At 41.5% G+C, this 23,504-nt stretch overlaps 1 long non-coding RNA gene across 4 annotated transcripts in view; it reads left to right on the forward strand.

Annotated features, from left to right (window-relative positions):
* The first annotated feature begins 161 nt into the window (after positions 1–161).
* LOC125638127 (uncharacterized) overlaps positions 162–23,504 on the forward strand; it is a 93,447-nt gene continuing 70,104 nt past the window's right edge. For all 4 annotated transcript variants that reach the window (XR_007357155.2, XR_007357157.2, XR_012668975.1 and 1 more), the window contains exon 1: positions 162–4,024. This is a non-coding gene — a long non-coding RNA (uncharacterized LOC125638127). The remainder of the gene's footprint in view (positions 4,025–23,504) is intronic.

A 23,504-nucleotide genomic window follows, 5' to 3' on the forward strand; every position in this document is an offset into this window, starting at 1 on the left:
TGGAGGAGCTGCTCTCGCCTTTAAGGGGTCGCTCACATTCCTGAAAGTCCCGCGGGCCAATCAGCAGCAGCCGGGCAGGAAGCGGGCTGGTGTTTATCCAGTTACCTCACAACAAGAGAGAAACAAACCTCCCCCCCCCCCCAAAAAAAAAGGCGGGCGGGGGGGGGGCGATGATCACCCTCCCGCTTCTCGATTCTGCACGCCCAGCAGCCCATGGTGGCGGCGCTGCCATGCCGCTGTTACAGACCTGTCAAGGGATTTGCTGTACCCCAGTTCGCGGTGCTGGGAATGCCTGAGAGCCTAGCTCCCCCGAGACCACACTCTGGAGTAGTTCAGCACTAGGGTCTGCAGGGGAGGGAACAGCCCGGCCGCGAAGGAGCTGATCTCCCCAGTCTGATGTCCCCCCTCCTACCCCGGTCGTTAATTCGTTGCTGATCGCAGCTGGGCTGGGGCTACACTAATCCGTGCTCATGTTCACTGGCTGAAACCCTTCTTTGACTTTCTTTCTTTCCACAGGTATCTTTGCTGCTGGATGTCTGGGCCAGGCTGTTTGCACAGCGGGGCTCGGAGGTGTGAAACATACACGGACCTTCCATGAGGCGCGGGTTAGGGCTCTCACTCGATGCATTTCTCGGACCACGGGCACGCTTTCAAAAAGCCTTCGCGTCCCATGCCAGCTCGCAGTGTTCAAAGCCAAGCTGTCCACTTGGCGGCGCTCTGCGAATTCTGATCGCCATGGCCGGAGAGGGAATGGTTCTCAAGTTAATCATTCCTAAAGGGGAAAGGGCATTTTTCCTTTTATAGGAAATAATGAAGTTGCATCTTGAAACTCACCCCCCCCCCCGCGCCCCCCTGCAAACCGGATCTCCCCAGTTGTACTTTTTGTGCGATTCTTGCCTGAGTTTTGGAGAGAATTATGATGTCACCAAAGTCCTCATCAATCGCTATTCGTTCACTGGGAAAGAAGCTGCTGGCAGTTCTTTCTTTTCTCTGCTTCCTAAAAATCTCTCGTGCCGGTCTCCTCTATTCCCCGGGCGCTTCCGAGCAGATGTACGTTAATGGCTGGGAAGCTGTGCAATTCTCCTGGGTGGTGGTGGTTGATTTTTTCAGTGCTCTCCTACTGTGTAGGGGATCTCGGTGCAGTGCACGCTGACAGAACCTGTCCCTCGCCAGCATTACTCCAGCTGTCTGGAATCCCATTCATGTCCTCTGGCACTGACGTGGGAGCAGCAGCAGCCCTTCCACGCAATGGAGTGGGTGGGATGAGACCTATGAGCTAATCAGATCTATCTGTACAGCCTTGTTATTGTTACCAGGAGACCCAGGTTATCAGTCTTCTCCAGACAAGTGCCCACACATATCCTGCAACCCCAACCTTGAAAGCAAGACAGATCGGTAACAGTTAGACACGTGTCTCCAGGTTAATCATGCCGTTTAAATTCCCAGTGAGCGTGCTATAGTGTAGTGTGTGGGAGTGGATTGGATAGGTGGCAGGATATGTGTGACTTTAGTGCCTATGTACATATGCCCAATGTGTAGTGTGTGCCAGTAATAATGCTGAGTTTGAGCGTAGTATAGTGCATGTAGTGTATGGTAGGTTTGGAGTGTGTGAGTTTAGTTTATGTAGTGGGTAGTGCATATGAATAGTAGTGTAAGTTGTGTATATGTAATATGCAATGGGTGTGTAACGCTTGTATATATAAGTATGCAGTGTATGTGCGAGGAGTGTAATGTATGTAGTGTGTAGAGGACATGGCTGTGAGACTTGTGTGACCTATAGAAAACACCAGAAAAACCTGGAACGTCAGCACCAGCACTATCTTCAGAAGATCCTCAACATAAAGTGGGAGGATTGCCACATTAATGTCAGTGTCCTCACAAAAAGAACAGGAGGACTTGTGGCACCTTAGAGACTAACCAATTTATTTGAGCATGAGCTTTCGTGAGCTACAGCTCACTGCATCGGATGCAGCTGTAGCTCACGAAAGCTTATGCTCAAATAAATTGGTTAGTCTCTAAGGTGCCACAAGTACTCCTTTTCTTTTTGCGAATACAGACTAACACGGCTGTTACTCTGAAAAGTGTCCTCACAGAAGCCAACATCTTCAATGTTGAGGCCCAGATTATCCAGCACCAGCTGAGGTGGAGCAGGCACTGTGTGCGCATGCCTCATGTACGCTTACCAAAACAACTGCTGTATGTCCAATTCACCAAAGGAGAAAGGAAACGGGGAGGCCAAAAGGAACGCTTTAAAGACACCCTCAAGGTAAACATCAAGAGATATGGCATCGACACCACACACTGGGAGATAGCAGCCCAGGACAGGGATAACTGGCAAAGACTTGTCAGAGAGGGAACATCCATTTTTGAGGAAAACCTTGCCTTGGTTGCAGAAAAATACCAGAAAAGAAAAGACAGACAACTGTCACCAGCAAACGCCGCCCAACCCTGACTTCCAACACCACCTGCAACATCTGCCAACGAGCCTGTGGCTCAAGGATCAGTCACCAAAGGACACATAAAAAATAAACTCCTGTGAAAGAGATCATCCTCTACCTCGAGGGATCACCAGTGATGTAGTGGATATACGTAATGTCTGAGCATAGTGTAAGTTCTGTTATGCAGAATGTGAGCACAATGTTGGTAGTGTGCTGATCCATAAGTGGATAGTGAATAAGTGTAGTATGTAGTGTGTAAATATAGTATGCAGTGCATATTATGTACATGTAAAGAAGGGAGTATAATTCAGTTACATTAATCTCTAATCAAACTCAAAACTAGGAGATGGCAACTACACATGGTTGCTTTTAAATGTTAACTGAAATTGCAGACCATACATTACATGTGTTCAGCTGCAGAAATGCACTCTCATTTGGAAATTCAAATTTCTGTTGGGAAAGAGCACCCTTTCCCCTTTTGATTGCTCAGAACTTCCTCTAATTTGTTTTGGAATGCAGTTTCCCATGCTTGGTCTCAGCCTGACATTGATAGTTTTTTAAAAAAGTTGTAACCCAGTTGGTTCAGCTGTTTTGCATGATTCAAGCATAAAACACGATAGGACCCTCTTCTGCCTCCTCCCCTGCCTTATTTTCTGATATACAGCACAGGTTACTTTGGCCCCAAAAAGAAACATTACAAATCCTGTAGTGAACATGTACTTCTTTTGCTCTGACATAAGAGTGATCATCTTTAACTGGACTATCTCTGTAGGAAGAAGGAGCAAGAACTGAGAAAGAGGTTCTCCCCACTTTTGGTGTGTGTATTGCTGTTGAGAAACAAGCCCCTTGCATGTATTTTAAGAGAGCTTTGACCCTCTGTGGAGGTTGTGTGGGGAGACAGACGTGGAAATGTAAAGAGCATCAACTGGTGTAATTGTTATAGCTTCAGTGAATTCAATACAGCTGTGACGTTGCACTCTATATGATTTTATAAAAATATGCTAATGAGTGTGAATATAATGTAACTGGAATATGCTTCATGCAAAAGGTCTCTTGTAAGGTATCATTACAAAGCTTATAATCTACTGAGTGTGGTCATCCTATTTGTATGTATGTATCATTCTTGTATCTAAAACTAGAAATATGAAATATAACTCTTAGGGTCTATTGTAATTATGCAAAGTGTGGGCCATTAATGGTGGTTTGGAATCTTGATGGCGCCCATCAACCAGGACAATTGACTGTGGATGGCTCTGTTTGCTTGCAGGCCCTCCCGTGAGTCAGGCTGGGAGGAATGAAGGCTTGGGGTCTCACAGGACATGTGACCATGTCACCTGGTACTGAAATCCATCTTAAACCTGGTGCTTTTCCATTTAGAAGGAGGGGTGGGGACCCAGAGAGATAAAAGATTCCCGCCTTGTGCCAAAGCTATATAAGGGAGTGGAACAGACCAAAGGGAGCGACCATCATGAGAAATCCCCTAGCTACCATCTGAGCTGGAACAAGGGCTGTACAGGGGAAAGGATTGTGCCCAGACTAGGAAGGCGTCCAGTCTGTGATAGAAGCTTCTTGAAACATCTCTGTGGGTGAGTTTTTATCTGTATTCAGTTTTCTTACTGTACTAGGCTTAGACTTGCCTATTTTATTTTATTTTGCTTGGTAATTCACTTTGTTCTGTCTGTTATTACTTGGAACCACTTCAATCCTACTTTCTGTATTTAATAAAATCACTTTTTACTTCTTAATTAACCCAAAGTATGTATTAATTCCTGGGGGGAGGGGGGCAGCAAACAGCTGTGCATCGCTCTCTATCAGTGTTATAGAGGGCGAACAATTTATGAGTTTATCCTGTATAAGCTTTATACAGGGTAAAATGGAGTTATTTGTAGTTTAGACCCCATTGGGGGTTGGGCATCTGAGTGTTGGAGACAGGAACACTTCTTAAGCTCTTTTCAGTTAAGCCTGCAGCTTTTAGGGAACGTGGTTCAGACCTGGGTATGGGTTTGCAGCACGCTAGCGTCTCTGGCTCAAACCAGGCAGGGCACTGAAGTCCCAAGCTGCCAGGGGAAACAGGCTCAGGGATAGACTCAGCACATCAGTTGGTAGTTCCTAAGGGGTTTTCTGTGATCCAACCCATCACAACAGCTATGACAAATTACATCAGATGATGATCTGCCCCATTACCCAGATTTAAGGGGCAGGGAAAGGTTGATGGTTTAAAAAGATAGATTGGAAAAAAGTGATGTCTCCTTCCATCGTGGTGGTAAAATAAAATGTAGACTGTCCTTGTAAGGGAAAAGCAATAAGTAATGTATAAGATAGTATATTAATGTTTTATTTAGGGCTGTCAAGCAATTAAAAAAAGTATTCGCTATTAATCGTGTGATTAAATAATTAATAATGATAAATCATGCGATTAATTGTGCTGTTAAACAATAATAGAATACCATTTAAATATTTGTAGGCCTTTTCTACATTTTTAAATGTATTGATTTCAATAACAGCACAGAATACAAAGTGGACAGTGCTCACTTTATATTTATTTTTGACTACAAATATTTGCACTATAAAAAACAAAAGAAATAGTATTTTTCAATTCACCTATTACAAGTACTGTAGTGCAATCTCTTTATCATGAAAGTTGAACTTACAAATGTAGAATTATGTACAAAAAATAACTGCATTCAAAACCAAAACAATGTAAAACTTTAGAGCCTACAAGTCCACTCAGTCCTACTTCTTGTTCAGTCAATCGCTAAGACAAACAATTTTGCAGGAGACAATGCTGCCTGCTTCTTGTTTACAATGTCCCCTGAAAGTGAGAACAGGCTTTCACGTGGCACTGTTGTAGCCGGTATTGCAAGATATTTACGTGCCAGATGCACTAAAGGTTCATGTCTCTTCATGCTTCTACCATCATATCAAAACATATGCGTCCATGCTGATGACAGGTTCTGCTCGATAATGATCCAAAGTGGTGTGGACCGATGCATGTTCATTTTCATCATTTGAATCAGAAGCCACCAGCAGAAGGTTGAGTTTCTTTTTTAGTGGTTCGCGTTCTGTAGTTTCCACATTGGAATGTTGCTCTTTTAAGACTTCTGATAGCATGCTCCACATCCCATCCCTCTCAGATTTTGGAAGGCACTTTAGATTCTTAAACCTTGGGTTGAGTACTGTGGCTATCTTTAGAAATCTCACATTGGTACCTTCTTTGCGTTTTGTCAAATCTGCAGTGAAAGTGTTCTTAAAATGAACAACAGGTGATGGGTCATCATCTGAGACTGCTGTAACATGAAATATATGGCAGAATGCAGTAAAACAAAGCAGGAGACATACAATTCTCCCCCAAGGAATTCAGTCACAAATTTAATTAACACATTGTATTTTTAATGAGCGTCATCAGCATGGAAGTATGACCTCTGGAATGGTGGCCGAAGCATGAAGGGGCATACGAATGTTTAGCTTATCTGGCACGTAAATACCTTGCAATGCTGGCTACAAAAGTGCCATGAGAATACCTGTTCTCACTTTCAGGTGACATTGTAAATAAGAAATGGGCAGCATTATGTCCCGTAAATGTAAACAAACTTGTTTGTCTTAGCGATTGGCTGAACAAAAAGTAGGACTAAGTGGACTTGTAATGATGTATTCCAAAGTATTGTGGGTATAGTGGCTGTGGGCTAGCTTTCAGCTCAGGACCTTCAGAAAAGGTTCTGTTTCATTCTGAGGGAGGAGACTAAATTGGCATAGCACCAGTGAAGTAAATGGAATTATGCCAATTTACACTAGCTGTGGATCTGAACCTATGTATCTTATTCCCATAAATGGAAAGTCCCAAAAGAAGCTGTATAATATGTCTGTCCTGTTCACTATACCACGAACTTCTGAACTGCAGTGAGCAGTGATGAAGCTATGGGGATTGTTTTGTTTTGTTTGACAATTTAGCAATGCTTTTAAAAATTCTTATGATGTACAAGCCACAATTCTCTTTTTGCTTCATGTTGTGACTTTCTTTGGTGAACTATAAACAATCCCACAAACAGTGAAATACAATAGCAGACTGAGAGAAAGTGCAGAGCATCTAATCCTCTGACTGGCATCACTCACATCTCCTTGGAGTGTCAGCCATTATCTTCTTCCTCCTCATTTTCACTGTCATCATCGTCACTCAGGGTTGTCATCCTGATGTGTCCCAGTGGATTATCCCTGCAACCCAGCACACGTGCCGAGCAACACTATTTAGTTGTAATATTTTTTAAAGGAAATTGATGTTTAGCTCTAGAGAGGAAATGGATACATAATGTTGGGAGTGAGGATTTGTGTGCAGGGCAGAACTCCTGCTGTATGACACTTGATCTTGCGGTCACTGAACAGTGGCTCAATTGCAACTCAATGAAAGAGGCCACCCATGCAAATTCCAGTTAAAAACATAATTTCTTCTTCTAGAATATGACTGTGTGTCTGCACATCAATATTTTTTGTTTGTATGTATGTTCTCATCCAAGCCCAAGCTACATGCTGGCTGCATCCAAAACTCAGACTTCAGATAGTTTTGCCTTTGAATTTCTTGCACCAAATGTGGCCCTACACCCATGTCAAAAATGTTGTGGGAAATTGCGAATGACTGATTAACTGATATGTTATTGAACTGCATCCCAACCACTTAATAAGAGGAGATCTTTGCAGCTGTCTGAGCTTCTGCTAAATTACAATATAAGCCCAGATGCATTTGTTTACTGTTAGTCAAATATTGGTATTGGCAAAGGACAGCTCAGTTTCATATGGGGAATGTGATTTAAAGGAATAATATTGTGGTGAGATGACTCGCTTACAGTCAACTGCATGTGTTACTGAACTACTGGCAGCAGACACACAACAAGAATGATAAGATCAACGTTTAAGATTGTTTCCCTCCAGTTTGCTATTTTTCACAAACAAACAACCCAAAATATTACTACTGGACTTCTGAGTTCTGAGGTGGCTTGTCTTGTGGTTGGACATCAAAAGAACCTGCTTGTGCAATGATCCTCTTCCTTCAGGGTTACATTTCTTGTTACTATCAAAAAACAAAACTACAAAGTAATAGAGAATGTTGCTTTTCCTCCTGTTTAAAACAATTAATAAAGGAAAAGGTGGCTTGCACTGAAAGAAAGCAAATATCAGTTTGACTTTCATTGCTAACTTTAATATAGGAGCAATGTTTGCATACTGTTGTATTCAGTCAAAACTTTATAATGGTAACTTCTTGGTTAACTTTGTTAACAATGGATCACATTCAACCTCTGATATAAGTACCTAGCCCTTGATTCAGCAAAGCATCCCTATTCAGCAAAGCATTTGAGTACGTTTAACTTTAAACACATGCTGAAGTTCCCTTGATTTTAATTGGATTTCAAGCATGCACCGAAGTTAAGCACATGCTTAAATGCTTTGCTGAATAGGGATGGCCTCAAGCATGTGCTTAAGAGTTTTGCTGCACTGGGGCCTTTGGTCCCACTGAAGTTAATAAGAGATGCTCATCAGCATCCAGGAGCAGAATGTGACCAAATATGTTCTCTTGTACTTTCAACAAGCAGATGAGGATCTTATGTTCCTTCATGACAATCACATACACAGTAGGAAAGAGATTTGTTGAATTCATTCTCACTTACAAAATGGGAGGAGAGGGGTAACTGCACCATCATACTCCGAATGAATCTCTGAATTACCTTTGTATTAGACAGTTGAAGCAGGATTAAGTTACAATGAAAAGGAACAGAGATGTATTTACCACAACATGTGGCCATTATGGCAAAATGCTTTAGTCAAATACAGACCCACCCTTCTATTCTTTCCATCTTTTTTTTTTAATTAGAAGGAAAAGGTCAATTAATAGGGTAAAAATATAGGGATTTAAATAAAAATAATTACAAATCCTGTATGATTACATGATTTTTTATTTTAACTGTTAGTGAAAAGAGCACTAGAAGGCAGATCTATGCCAGACATAATAGTGTGAAATGAATAGAACTAGGTTGGTGCTGATATGTTCAGAAGTTGAACATTATATATATGCTCATATATATATGAAATTTCTGTGCTGTCATTACACATCTTAGAAATATGTATCTAAGACAACTAACATAACCAATGAATAAATTGTATGTACTCCAGAGAAGAAAGAATAACTGCATGCTAGGAATTGTTGAGTCTGTGGCTTTCAGGCACTGCATTTGGAATTAAATGGTGTTTTAAAAAGTATGGGAACATAGAAATTAATAGTGGACACTGTGATTATATTTTAACGTGGAGGAAAGCTTGAAAACTACAACGCATTTGTTAAATTCTTCTTACTGAGGAGCTGATGGGGAGCAGCCTCTGTCACAACTGTGTTGTGAATTTGTTTTAGATCAGCAGGCTACATCAGGCATAGAACTGCACTGCTGGGCTGTAAAACAAAAAGCAATTGCCTGTGTGTTGTTTTTACGAATTCTGCAAGGTATCAGCAGTGGGTCAATGCAGCAGCTGTTACACAACATGCACATAGATAGTGACGTGAACAACTTTATGTAGAACACAGAAATGAAAAGGTTCTGTTTCATTCTGAGGGAGGAGACTAAACAACATTGCCTCATATAGTTATTTCCATGATTTTGTTGCAAACAATTTCTTGCAGTCAAGCAAGAAAGAAATGTTGCCAAATTACTCTGAACATGAAATGATCCATGAAGTCTTTGAGTCCTTCAGACAACTGAAAAATTAGTTTACCCACTTGAAACTCACAAGCCTGCTGCTGTTGTAAACTAGCTGGATGCTGAACACATACTAGATGCACAGTGTATATGAAACATGTGAGGATCCTTTCCGTCTTCAACTTGTGTTAGTCTTTTCTACATCACAAAGTCAGAGTCAAATCCTGCAGATCTTTACTCATTGCTCTACTCCTTACTCATGTCTGTAGTCCTGTTGCCTTACTCATATGAGTAAGGACCACTGGTATGAATAAATGCATGCAGGATCAGGTCCTTATCCAATACCATTTAGAACTGTATCCTACTATGACTTGTGTCTCCTAACTTCAAACCACATACAGCATAATTTATATGGAAAAATGGCGATGGCTGACTGTCATAAATATAAAGGGAAGGGTAAACACCTTTAAAATCCCTCCTGGCCAGAGGGAAAACCCTTTCACCTGTAAAGGCTTAAGAAGCTAGGATAACCTCGCTGGCACCTGACCAAAATGACCAATGAGGAGACAAGATACTTTCAGAGGTGGGGGAGAGAAGCAAAGTTTCTCTCTGTCTGTGTGATGCTTTTGCTGGGAACAGAACAGGAATGGAGTCTTAGAACTTAGTAAGTAATCTAGCTCGATATGTGTTAGATTCTGTTTTGTTTAAATGGCTGAGAAAATAAGCTTTGCTGAATGGAATGTAGATTCCTGTTTTTGTGTCTTTTTGTAACTTAAGGTTTTGCCTAGAGGGATTCTCTATGTTTTGAATCTGATTACCTTGTAAGGTATTTACCATCCTGATTTTACAGAGGTGATTCTTTTACTTTTTTTCTTCAATTAAAATTCTTCTTTTAAGAACCTGATTGCTTTTTCATTGTTCTTAAGATCCAAGGGTTTGGGTCTGTGTTCACCTATGCAAATTGGCGAGGATTTTTATCAAGCCTTCCCCAGGAAAGGGGGTAGGGTTTGGGGAGGATTTTGGGGGAAAAGACATTTCCAGGCGGGCTCTTTCCCTGTTATCTATCTGTTAGACGCTTGGTGGTGGCAGCAATAAAGTCCAAGGGAAAAAGGAAAATAGTTTGTATCTTGGGGAAGTTTTAACCTAAGCTGGTAAAAATAAGCTTGGGGGGTTTTCATGCAGGTCCCCACATCTGTACTCTAGAGTTCAGAGTGGGGAAGGAACCTTGACACTGACTGTCAATTTAAGTCAAGTGATTGGTATATAAAACTGATATTCATTAGAATTGTTACATAGTTATGAGGGTTGCAATGTTTCTGACACCATATAATACTCTTGTTTGATTTCATAGTAGGTGGTGGCTGTGCATCTATGAAATTATTCCAGTGAAGTGAGCTGTAGCTCACGAAAGCTCATGCTCAAATAAATTGGTTAGTCTCTAAGGTGCCACAAGTACTCCTTTTCTTTTTGCGAATACAGACTAACACGGCTGTTACTCTGAATCCAGTGAAAGAGGCATTCAGGGATTTATTGGTGATATATACAGATTCTAAAAGAACCCTGCATTGCAACTAACACAACATTGCTTCCGAGGTCTAACTGCCTGTGCATAACAAGTCAAGCAGAACTTGTTAGAATATCTGTATTAGTGCCATCTGGTGACTCCCAATAAGATTCTAGAGACCAAATCCTTCAACTTTACTCAGTCTTTCGTGAGGCAAAACTCCCATTGACCTCAGTGAGAGTTTGCCAAAGTCTACTCAACACCCCATTGAAGGTGGATGCCAGGGCCAGAGAGCTATTTACATTAGTGCTCCCAATATTTCTGATATTGGTGCAGGTGAAGTGGTGTTAGGGTGGGAATTTTTTGTGAAAATTCCCTACTGTAGACAAGGCTGTAGAATGGCACCCACAATATATGGTAAAGAACTTTGTGGGGGGTCTAATTGCAAAGTGTTATGGGAAGGGGAAGGACTGGATTTATCAGTTCCAGTGGCATAGTTAGAGGTCCTGGGAACACGGCAAACAGCACTCAATCAGCTACAGAAACTGAACCATGTGGAAGATTAAGTCTCCCGCAGAGCAGCATGCTGTTAAAGTTCACTGGTTATTAACCAGTTATGAAGCATGTGATATGTGAATGTAAACACTGTTTTTAGCTAACTATGCCACTAACCACTAAGTGGCATGAAAAGGGGCTGGAGTCAAGGCTGATACATGCTGGCAAAGTATATTGGGGAAGCTTACATTTATTTTTTATGTTGTTAGTGTTTAATAGTCATTGTTAGGGCACTCATCAGTGAAGTATAAGTGAAAATTTCAGTCATTAATGAACTCAGATAGGGAAGCTTTATTGTCCACATTTTACAGATAGGGAATCTGAAGTGCAGAGATACTGAGGACTACATTTTGAAAAGTGGCTTCTAATTTGGAGGCTGCAAATTTTGTGCTTCCAAACTTAAACACAAAGACCAAAGTCTTCAAATCTGGATGTATACATTAGGCTCCTAAATCCATGTTCACCTAATAAGAAGCCTGATTTCCTGAAGTTCTGATTATTCACAAATCCATTGAACTTAGTAGGAGTTGCAGGTGCTCAGGATCTTTGAAAATCAGGGCATGCAGGTAAGTTATAAAGTTGAATGCTTTTGGGTGTCTCCATTTTTAAGGCTGCTTTGAAAGTTTAGGTCAAAGTAACGTGTCCACATTCACACAAGAAGAACATAGCAGAGTCAAGAATAAACCCCAAATCTCCTGGCATTTCCAGTCTGGCCCCAGAACTACACAGCCATCTTTCTGTCCAGTCCTAAACCTACTCTGTGGTTAAATGGAGAATTATAACCTGCAATGCCGACAGTCTGGCATCTTTCGTGAGCACTTAAGAAAAGAGTCAGGGACCTGGAATATGCAGTTTCCTCTCAGCAACTTTCACCTGAATGACAGCCCACCAGTGAAGGGTGGTGTTAAAGAAATTGGTCAGCTACTCAGCAACACAGAGGAACTCCTTTAGCTCCACTGCACACCCATGTGTGCACATCTAGATCCCTGCTCAGATGTTGAAGCACACGTAGAATCATAGGGTCAGAAGGGACCACAAGGTTCATCTTATCTAACTCCCTGCCAAGATGCAGGATTTGTTGTGTGTAAAACATTTTTTTTAAAAACCTACCTGCTGACCCAAGGTATCTGCCCCTTTTCGGCTATTCTTAATCCTGCCTTCCTGCTTTTTTTCACCACACCATCGAATGTCCTTTTCCAGAAAAAAATCTAGGTGTCCTTTGAATTCAAGTATATACTCTTTCTGCTTATGACCTTTCCTAATAACTTACTCTACATGCCCGTATTCCATAACTGCCCTTTGTAGAGAGCAGTTCTTCCAGGATAGGGAAGAGTGTCTCCTTTGTGGTCACTGGATAACCTTTCATCATTCAGAGGAGGAAAAAATTACTTAATATTTTAAAAGTTTAAACAAAACTGGAGCTACTAAAACTTATTCCAGAGGCCTAAAAAATTCATAAAACAGAACCAAAGGTGATGCAACTTTGCAAATGAAACATATACATCCTCCAGATCACCCATGCACACTTAAGCATATATATATACATTTGCATTTAATGAATATATGTCCTCAGGTACAGGTAAACAGAATATCTTCTGGTTTTAATTAAAAACAGATACAAATAATTTTACTTTAAGAAGACTTTTAATCCCTGGAGTTAATAAATCAATGTGTAGTTTTTCAGCTCATCACATGCTAGAAACAGTTCTTATACTGCTGAATAAATCAGTCTGTGTTGCTTTGTTTCTGACAAGATGTTTATTCCTAAGCAGGCAACGTTCTATACAAAATAACCAGTCCAAAAACAAGTTTGAAATCTTGTTTAATCTGATCTTTCAGAAGACAGAAACTAAAAGGGCCGTGGAATGTTTGATCTGCACAGAAAATGAAGTCAGTTTCCTTTCCCCACTTCCCTCATTTTCTCTATTGGAAAATGTAATTTGAGGTCAGGTAACCATGCAAGCTGAAGGGAAAAGGACCACTTATCCGAAAGATCCTGTCACATGGTATATTTAAGAAAAAAGAAAAGGAGTACTTGTGGCACCTTAGAGACTAACCAATTTATTTGAGCATGAGCTTTCGTGAGCCACAGCTCACTTCATCAGATGTGTACCGTGGAAACTGCAGCAGACTTTATATACACTGTACAGTGTATATAAAGTCTGCTGCAGTTTCCACGGTACACATCTGATGAAGTGAGCTGTGGCTCACGAAAGCTCATGCTCAAATAAATTGGTTAGTCTCTAAGGTGCCACAAGTACTCCTTTTCTTTTTGCGAATACAGACTAACACGGCTGTTCCTCTGAAACCGGTATATTTAAGGAAAGGCATGTTTGTAGAGAAGTTCTCTGAGCAGTTAGTGTCTCTAGATTTTGGAAGCAAATTACTAAATGGATGGAGTTGTAGCTACAAACTTGGCATGAGCTGAACTAGAGACAGGGAATTCCACATCTATGTGCGCGCACACATACATGGCCCATGAGGCTGTAAAACAGGATTTTTTCTTTTTACAAAAGGGATTATAATATTAATCAGGTATTGTAGTACCGATTATGTCCATGGCATGGTTATAGTGTGAGTCTCTAGGCTCTGACCCTGAAGTAAGCTAGCCAATATTGAATGATATGATTCGGACATAGTTTATGTCCGGTACTTTGTCAACTAAATCAGCCTTTTCCTTTTTTAATAAATGTCCTTATTAGATAGGGAACATACTGATGTTATTTAGATGGAAGGTCAGCATTTGAAGTTCTTTTCATATATATGTGTCCTGAATATGTTTAAATATAAACAAGATCTGGAGTATATTAATAGGCTAAAGAGTTCTATGTATCTAAACACAGACAACTAGAATGCAGAATGTATTTGTATAAAGGTTATGAGATTTTTAATTTGCATGCCACTGGTAGCCACAAAAGGGAAATCTTGACAGTATTTATAAAGTACTCATTGATACATTTTCAGATGAAATCCTGACTCATTCGTGGAAGCTGACCTGCTTTTAAATCATGGTGTTTTAGTGCTTTCTGGCTGTAAATGATGCTTTAAAAACATCAGCTTGCAGCAGTTTCATAATGCAAGGGATTCAGTGACACAGAAAATATTTGCAGATTTAGGTTTTCACAATTTAGCCATATTTTTCAAATTAGAAACATCTCTTTCTACATTAATTGCCATTTCCACTACAGCATGTACAGCATTGCTTTAGGGTGCTACTGTAAATAATTCTTCACCTTTCCAGCATATGAAATGCCATGCAGGCAGTTATTAACGTGAAAACTTGTACAGAGACAAAAATACAAAGGTTGATGCATAAAAATGAATAACTGCAACTTTCATCTAGGAAGTGAGAGTAAGTATTTGAACTTGAATAGGAACAAGGAGGAGAATAAGGCTATTCTGGGGAGGGATTATCCTGTGATCAGAACAGAGGATGGGGAGTCTGGGGCTTCTAGGTTCTATTTCCAGTGCTGCTACTGACTTACTGTGTGACCTAAGGTATGCCACCTCTCCATGCCTCAGTTTACCCACCTATACAATAGGGATAATAACACTCACCTCAGAGAGTTTTGCTGTGAAAATTATTGAATGTTTGCAAAGTGCATTGAGAACTTCAAATAGAAGATGCTATATGAATGCTAAGTATTTAAAATAATAATAATACCATCATTAGGTAGTACACAGCTGTGGTCTAGCAACTGAATGTGCTAGAAAGCTTCTGTTAATACACTTCAATCAGCAACCAATGGAATAAAGAGTTTACTCACACGCAAAGTTAATCGATTGCTGCAGAGTTTTAAAAATCTATATAGACCCTGTGATAGGGCATAGAGGCCCCAGCTGAGCAACAGAAGCAGGGAAATTACTCCCTCCTCAGGTCTCCCAAAGGTGCTCAGGAGGGGTCAGGAAGCAGGCTAGGGACTGAACGCCCAAATCAGGCTCTCAGAGGAGAGCCAAGGAATGATGAAGTGAGCTGTAGCTCACGAAAGCTTATGCTCAAATAAATTGGTTAGTCTCTAAGCTGCCACAAGTACTCCTGTTCTTTTTGCGAATACAGACTAACACGGCTGTTACTCTGAAACCTATATAAAATCAGCCTTCCTCCTGCTAGTTAGAGCTCTGGGCTTTACAAAGGGTTTTCCTAGTGGGCTAGGTGCTTTCTGCTTGGGTATAAATGCTTTCATACCTTACAGCACATTAGCCCTTGAGCATGAAAAGCTATGGGGAGAGAGATACTGTTGGAGAAAGATACCATAATGTTGGTGGCTCAGGTGACCCACTCTGCTGGTACATACCATATATCTCTAAAAGAAAAATGAGCTGGTAACTACTGTAAATGGGCCAGGATTGGGATCATATAGTCTAACCTCTCTCATATTCTGGGCTTAAGTAGGCGTATCGTTAAGTTCTTGTGCAGAGAAGCTCCCCATGATGTACTGGCTGATTTTGCCCACTGTCAGACGTGTTAGATACCTAAGTCTAACTGCTCTTGCCATATTAGTGATGTGGATGTACCTTGTGTTAATGATGGATGTACACTGGGGGAGGGGCAGCGATAGCAGGCTGCCACATGCAGCACTGCTTCTTAGCAGTGTTCAGAAACCTAGCCACTGTTGCTTTGTACCAATTAGTGCTTCAATGACTGCTTGTCAGTTATAGTCCTTTGCCTCATGGGGCCATTCATATTGGTAAGATCAGATGCTGAGGGAACTGTAGGTAACAAGACTGGAAGTGTTCTATTGGACCCCACAGAGCCAACATGCCTGAACTTCATGTCATAGGTTGGCCTGACGAATAATAAGGTGACACATCACTTTTTTTCATCTAGCTCGTATGTTCTATTCCTGCTGTAAAGTGGGTGCAGCATTCGGAATGCACTGGAGAGATATCAGTGCAAAGCCTGACTGTACCTCAGATTATCAACAATTCTGTGATTTTGCATGGGTGGTGGTATGAAATACATCTGAAAAGCCCAGCAGCATGAGAGTGAATGACACAGCACATTAAACTAACATGAGAAATGAGCACGCACAATTTAAAGGTAAGGTGTCCGTATGGTGATGTGGTTGAGATCTAACCTGCAAAGTGCTGAAATATTCTGATCATTAAACTAAGGGGACCATCAGGAAAAAAAAAATCCTGCCTTCATGTCACATGGTGGCTGGCCCCTTCATGGGGAAATGGGGCCTCAGTCCCACCTGGGACAAGATCAGCTCACCTCCCCATGTGGGAAAATGATTTTGGGCATGTGATTAACTCAGGCCAAGCCTGGGGAGATAAGGGAGGAAAGGAGAGACTCTTGTAGTAGTGTCTGGGAAAGGGAGCTTCAGTGGGAGCATAACACTCCAGCTTATCAGGGCTGGGAGTGCCAGGCAGGAGAGCAGCCTGGAAAGCTGCAGTTGGTCTGAGAAAGTAGCTACAGGTGGGTGCTGCAGGGATCAAGGCTGGCTCCAGCATGGAGTAAAAGGGATTGTTGGCTTATAACCCAGTTCTGGGGCGTCCTGACTCAGAAGGAGAATGAGGAGCTTGAATGACAACCAGAGGCTGGAGAAGGCAAAGAAAGGCAAGCCAGGTTTTGTGTCTTCCTCTCTACCTGCTCTGATAGCAGAAAGATAGAGTTCCTCAGGGAGAAAGGGCTGGGTCTGCTTGAAGCCTGGGCAGAAGAGACTTTTTTTTTTTTTTAGATTTGGACTCTCATAAAATAGAACCCCAGCATGGGACTTCTGTCTCATAGCTTTCAGACTGTATGGAGTTGTTAAGAGGACCAGAGCAGGAGAAACAGGGTGCTGCAGTGTCACCCCAGGCCATGAGGGAGAGAGAGAGAGTGTGTGAGTGTGGCAACTGCCCTATTGCACTTCATCCCCATCGTATCACATTGCACAAGTAAATGTAATGTGAGGATTTTGTGGTTTGCTCTGAATCATCCAGCTTTGGGGCATGGTTAGAGACAGGATGCTGAGCTAACTAAATTGTTGATCTTTTCTGGCATGGGAACTCCCATAGACATGGTCTCCCTGCCTGATTGTAGCCAACCAAGAGCATTCATTCTCCTGGTATTTCTAACCCAGCTGTTAAGATCAGAATTCCCAAGAGATTTTGGAACCTAAGAGGTTGAGATAAATGTTGGGGGAAAAAGGATGCTTTTGGGTGGCCCTTGATCACTATCAAAAATATTAAGAAAGTCATTTTACAGAGGAAAACTAAAATAAATATCTTGGGGCTCACTCATGAGGAGGATAGTCTTGCACAGAAAGTGGTTTCAGTAAAGCAAAATAAATATACACAATACAAATGATTTAGAATGACCAAGCCTTTTGCTCTCTCTGTATATCATGTCAAAGATTGACTCAGATCTGTAGTGGAAAGAAAATCCCTATAGATCAAATTCCTCTGGCGAAGAATAACTATTTTGAAGACCCCTGGCCCTTCCTCATGTGTGTTACAAACAAATGTCCGGCCATGAGAGTCATTGGGGAGTACTATTGCCAATGTAGCACTTGCACGGGGTCCTAGTACAGAGAAGCTGCAAATGCTCTTTAAACTGTCACTGGCCCAGATGTTAATTTAAAAGATGCTGTCATCCAGCTCATGCACGCAATCTGAAGAAACTGACCTAAAAATGTTGCTTTTCCCCTTGTACCTTTTCGTGATCTGCCTGCAGTTCAGGGGAGGTCATTGAACAGCCAGTAACCTACACTCTTGCATGTGAGTGTGGGGGTGGGTGGGGTGGTAAGAGTGGGGACTGAGAGACGGCTTGTGGAAGCATTAACTGCCTGAGGGAAGGAGAAAAGATGAGACTCAAACCTCTGTGTAATTGGGTGACAACAATGCTGCTCTGAAACAATGACTTTGTTTGGGTTTTTTTTTACACAGGGCCCCATAAGATCTTAACTCTTTCATGTGAGGGAAGGAAAGTAGATTAATGGTGAAATAATTCATACCAAAATATATCCACTAGAACAGTTACATGCTTTCCTAACAAATGAGCTGAGAGTCTACACTCCAGAAATGCAAAATGAGAGTGAATTTTCAAAAAGACTTTAGTGTGAAATGGAGCACAGTGTACCTGGGATAGGATGTGAGGTACATAACAGCATATGTGACAAAAGGAATTCAAGCCAGGTAGCATGTGCTTTAGGCCCTGCCCTCCTCAGTTGCTGTCTCAGGTTGGGAGTGCAAACATGGGGCCTGATCAAAAGTCTACTGATGACAATGGGTGTCTGTCCTTTGCCTTGAATAGGCTTTGGATGAAGCCCATGCTTGGCTTCATTGGAGGGGGGAGATTTCTGCCCCCCCCACCCCTTCTGTGTGGCGATGCACAGAATAGTGTCAATGGGTTTGGAAGGAGCAAGGTTGAGCACTTCTCACCCATCTTTCTTGCCTAAGTAGTGCTAGGATTTTGAAGTTAGTGACTGGAAAGTAAAAGGGGAGAGGAAATGCGAAGGACTCTCAAAACTTGCCCTCTCCCACTACCCCATCTGTGCCCTCCCCCAGCAAAGCCAAACAGAAGTATGCTGTTAAATTATCAATATTTCCAACATCCTGCTGTTTGTTACAGCAGAAAACCCTGTTTTCTTTTCTATCTAATAGCAGAAAAACATGGGATGACCTACAACTGTTGAAACATGTATAATAATATCTGAATGTAGACAATGGAAGAAATGCTGCAACAAAAGCTGATATTTGAATCCTAGAATCTCAGGGTTGGAAGGGACCTCAGGAGGTCATCTAGTCCAGCCCCCTGCCCAGAGCAGGACCAATCCCCAACTAAATCATCCCAGCCAAGACTTTGTCAAGCCTGACCTTAAAAACCTCTAAGGAAGGATGTTAATCAGTCTCACCTCATGACTACAATGCATGAAGAGCAAACTGTTGCTATTTGCATATTTGCTATTTGCATGTATGTTAGCATCTGGTCAGAGTGTTGTTCTTCAATTTTGTTTAACTCAGATTCTGAAGTGTGCATCTTCTCTGGCCATCTTCTTGAGAGTCAGATGTAGCCTCTAGTTTTCATCTTCATTCTTGCACCATCCATGAAAAGATTCCTCACTGTTAGGCACAGACATATCACCCTTTTAACACTACGGGATCTAGCTTTTTCTGAATCACATTGATCTTTAATTGTTTTGTTCCATTTGCACAGATGGATAGGATTTTGTTCTTATTTTCAACAGATCATTTTATTCCCAAGTAAGAAATCATTTCAAATTGCAGGTAGGTCATAAATGAGTGTCCGTTTAAAAAAAAGAAAAAGGAATAATGGAAAATGGATAAGACACTAAAGCTTGACTTTCAACGATACCCCAGTTTCTAAGTGTCTAACTTTTGAAAATGGGATTTAGGCTCAAAATTAATCTTGGCCTACACTAAAAAGTTAGGTCAACCCAACTATGTTGCTTAAAGGTGTGATAAATCGTCACCCCTGAATGATGTAGTTAAACTGACCTAATCCCTGATGTAGACAGCCCTTGGTTGACAGAAGAATTCTTCAGCTGACCTAGCTACCACCTGTTGTGGAAATGGGTTACCTATGCAGAACCTATGAGAACCCCTCCAGTCAGCATATGTAGTGTCTACTCTGAAGCAACATTTCAAATGTAGACAAGCCCTCAGACACTTTTGAAAACTTTACTCCAAGTTCCAGAGTCTGTCAATTTATGATGAATGAGCTGTCACATTGCTTTCAGTGGGAGTACTCATGGAAGAAGGCACTTCACTATGTGAGTAAGGGTGGCAGAAAGTAGCCTCAAATCCAGGTTCCCGTTCATTAGATTTCAGTAGCATCAGATATAAACCTGAAATCAAATCTCAAAAAAAATAAAAATAAAAAAAAAGCTCCAGGGTTTAAACTATTTTATTAAACAGTTTGTTTTATAAATGATTTTAAATAATCTGAATTGTTCCTCTTACCTGACAAATAACTGGGGACCTTGTTAGTTCCCCCCTTAAATTGCTTACATTTTGGTAACCTAGCCACATAATGAACCATTGCTTCCTCTGATTGAAACATTGTAACTGCAGATGGAAACAATAGGCTGCAGCAAAAGCCTATTCATGAAACTGTACACATAGAAACTTCTTTGTGCTGCAGCCATGCTTCTGTAAGCGTCTTCCATAGCAAAATGAGAGGAATGTTTTAATTTCTTGGCTACTGTGGAATTTAGACAAGGTGACCATGTGATGCTACCTGACTGCTGAACCCTTCGGATGCAAATTAGACACAGACTTTGTCATTGGCTGACAAATAAACCTTGCTTCTTTAATATTTCTACTAAAGGTAGCTGTATTTGAACAGAAAAGGAATTGTGCCATCTGCTCTGCATTTGCCAGTCAGGCAGAAAAATGACAATGATGCAAGACCCCTTCATTAGCTCAAATCCAGTTAAAGAATTAAGTGCACAAAATGTCATGCATTGATGGGCAGTTTGCTAGTTCTGATGCCAGAGATTTTGTGGTTAGCATTTTACAGAGAAAGTTAAAGTTCATTGATGTCGGTGTTTGTCTGTTTCTATAAGAAATATGGCTGTCTGAATGAGTCACTCATTCTGCCCCCATTCTGAGATTTCTGGACTTGGTTTTTCTTCTTCTCATTGGCATATGACGCACAATATTCATGTTGCAGGGTTTTGGCAAAAGCCTCCACTAATTAAAATAAAACTTTGAATCTCTGAGTCTTCCTGGGAGGACGTTATAGCTAAAGACAGAGCTGGAACGAGAGGCCCAGTTCTGTGGACCAGATCATTGACCCTAGTGCCATCCCCTTTGCACTGCTCCAGTGGAACAAAGAGGCCACAAAGCTGCATGCACCAGACAGCTGAGGATTTCCCCTGGTATCAATGAATTTTTGGGTGGTTGAGAGCTGAGATTTCTCCAGCGTGGGGGGTATGGACTGGGTGTTGTGGCAGAGTGGCTCTTCAGGAGTCGTTACAAGCTGGTGCAAGCTAGAGCTCTCCTGAGGTGGCTGTAGCTTGTGCCAGGAGGGAAAACTAACCCCCAGCCAGCCCTGGGACTGGAATACAGAAAGGTGACCTAAACCACCCATTCCTATTGGAATCTGTGCTGAATGCAGCTCAACCGGATTAAAAAATCAAGCCCTATGTTTCTCTAGACAGTCAATGCAAGGTATCCTATCAATGCAAAAGGGTTATCCCAGTCAGCGGTCACTCTGGTTTCTGACCATTTATCCCTATGAAGTGGCATTCCCATTTAAGAGAAATATCGATAATATTGATGGCACTGACTGGTGAGCTTCATGTTACTGGACATGGACTGGGTGTCTCAAGGAGGCACAGCAGGAGAAATTGATCCTGCTGTCTGCTCAGTGCAAACCGCAGAGGTGCATGCATATCACAAGTCTTGAGGGCCCAACCTCTGTAACTGGCATGAAAGACCAAATGAACAGCCAGGGACAGGCAGTGGTGAAACTTCCTGCAGATATCTTAGCTGGCGAGAGACTGAGGGCTGTTGTTAGAGGAGCAAATGGGCAGAACCTGCCTAGAGTGAGATACACAAAGGACCCGGGCACCCCGTAGTCACCATCACATTTGATACAACTATCATCCCCATTAAGTTAAGACATTGGGCCTTATCTCTGTGTCTGTCCAGGCGGTGCTTGGTGCAGGGCCTGGAGAACACGGGAAAATGAGGCTTTAAGCCACCTCCCCCAATCCTAGAGCTGGCTAAGGAATGAAACAGACCCTGGAATAATTTAGAGCAGTCTAGTGCCACTCTAAATTATGCTGGTGACAGCAGTCCACTTCCTTTTTGCCTGCTCCCTACTCTTTTATATGGAATATGTTGACAGTGATCATACTCTGGAGATCACTGCATGGTGAGTTTTGTTTCCTTGTCACAGTTTTTCTCCTGGTTCCTCACGTAACCTATTTGAGCATTTATTTTGTGTGCGTTGGATAATCTTCAAGACAAAATTGTGAAATTACTTGCAATTTTAGAATCTTTTAAACCCAAATGACAATGATCAAAGAGACCTGAAAAATGTAAAAGAAACAATACTAAGAAGCAGAAGACTATTACCAAGAATAGTAAGAGCACTGGGAATTCTTGGAACTAGCATACAGGATGCATCGAGCTTCTCCAAAGAATCTCGGTAATGGTATGTCAGACTGAATAATGTTTACTGCAGGCCTTGCTTTGGAATGGGGGTTTATTCATCTACGTCCTGATTCAAGGCTCACTGATTACCACAGGAAAAACTCCCATTGACTTCAATGTGCTTTTAATCAAGCTCATATTCTATTAGAGTTTCCTAAGTGATTTCCCTACTTTCACATCTAATTGAAGAAAAAAACACTGTGCGTTTGTTTCAGCTGGTACAATATAGCTATGTAGCTGTGAATCATTCATCCATTTGCTGGAGGATACACATGCGTAAAGGAACCATTTGTTTGGGAAATGGGGGTAAACAATGAAGTTCAGATCTGGATCTGAAGTTTCCCAAAGTTCAGGAGTAGTCTTAACTGGGCTTTGGGCCAAGACCATTGTCCCAAACGATATCTGTTAGTGTGGTTTATCCAATATATGTGGAGTAAAGATGCCGTTAACTATCTCCTTCATTGTTTAACTCTCTGGGAAAGCTGAAAAATATTGAGTGTGCAGGTCTTTTCTTTAAATAAAATAAAATCACACTTTCAATAAATGAGTCAGATACTCACTATTCCTTTCATTGTTGAGTAAGTGCAAGGACTTAACAGCAAGAACTTGTGACCATGTTCCATTTGCAGTGTGGTTGTTTACCAGCGCTGTCTTGATTTTGAGCAATTGAGAAAAGCTAAACAAACTGAAGCGGGGAGCATGAGCTTCCATGCTGGGAGCTTTCATGCATCTGGCAGTTGAAAAATAATGAGTCTCAGCCAATGTCTTAACGCAAGATTAACGCAAAAAGAGTTGCAAGAAATATACGGTTACACTCCATGTTTTCTGAGCCACTATTACAGTATATGGAATCAGAAAGCAATAATGGTGGGTTTTTTTTGGTATTAAACACTCAGAAAAGGCTTGACTACTATACAGAATACCAGAGTTCTGTCTTCTCTTTCACTTTTATGACCTTGTATGTAATTGGCTTGATTCATGTCTTGCTCATTTGATATTTCCCTCCATAGGATTAGCATTTTTATCTCCAGCAACTAGCTGATGTGCTTTATTTCAAAACAAAATAAAACCTGCTAATCTTCCTGTCAAGGCAACGGATAACTGAGCAATTGGTGTAAAATGCTGGGTGCTACACTTAATCTTTATCTGAATCGGGGAAGGAATCAGGAACCCTGATCCCACTGAGCTATGTTAGTGGGCTGGCCTGCATTCACCAACCAC

Source organism: Caretta caretta, chromosome 6 (genome assembly GCF_965140235.1).
Source record: "Caretta caretta isolate rCarCar2 chromosome 6, rCarCar1.hap1, whole genome shotgun sequence".
Classification (NCBI taxonomy): domain Eukaryota; kingdom Metazoa; phylum Chordata; order Testudines; family Cheloniidae; genus Caretta; species Caretta caretta.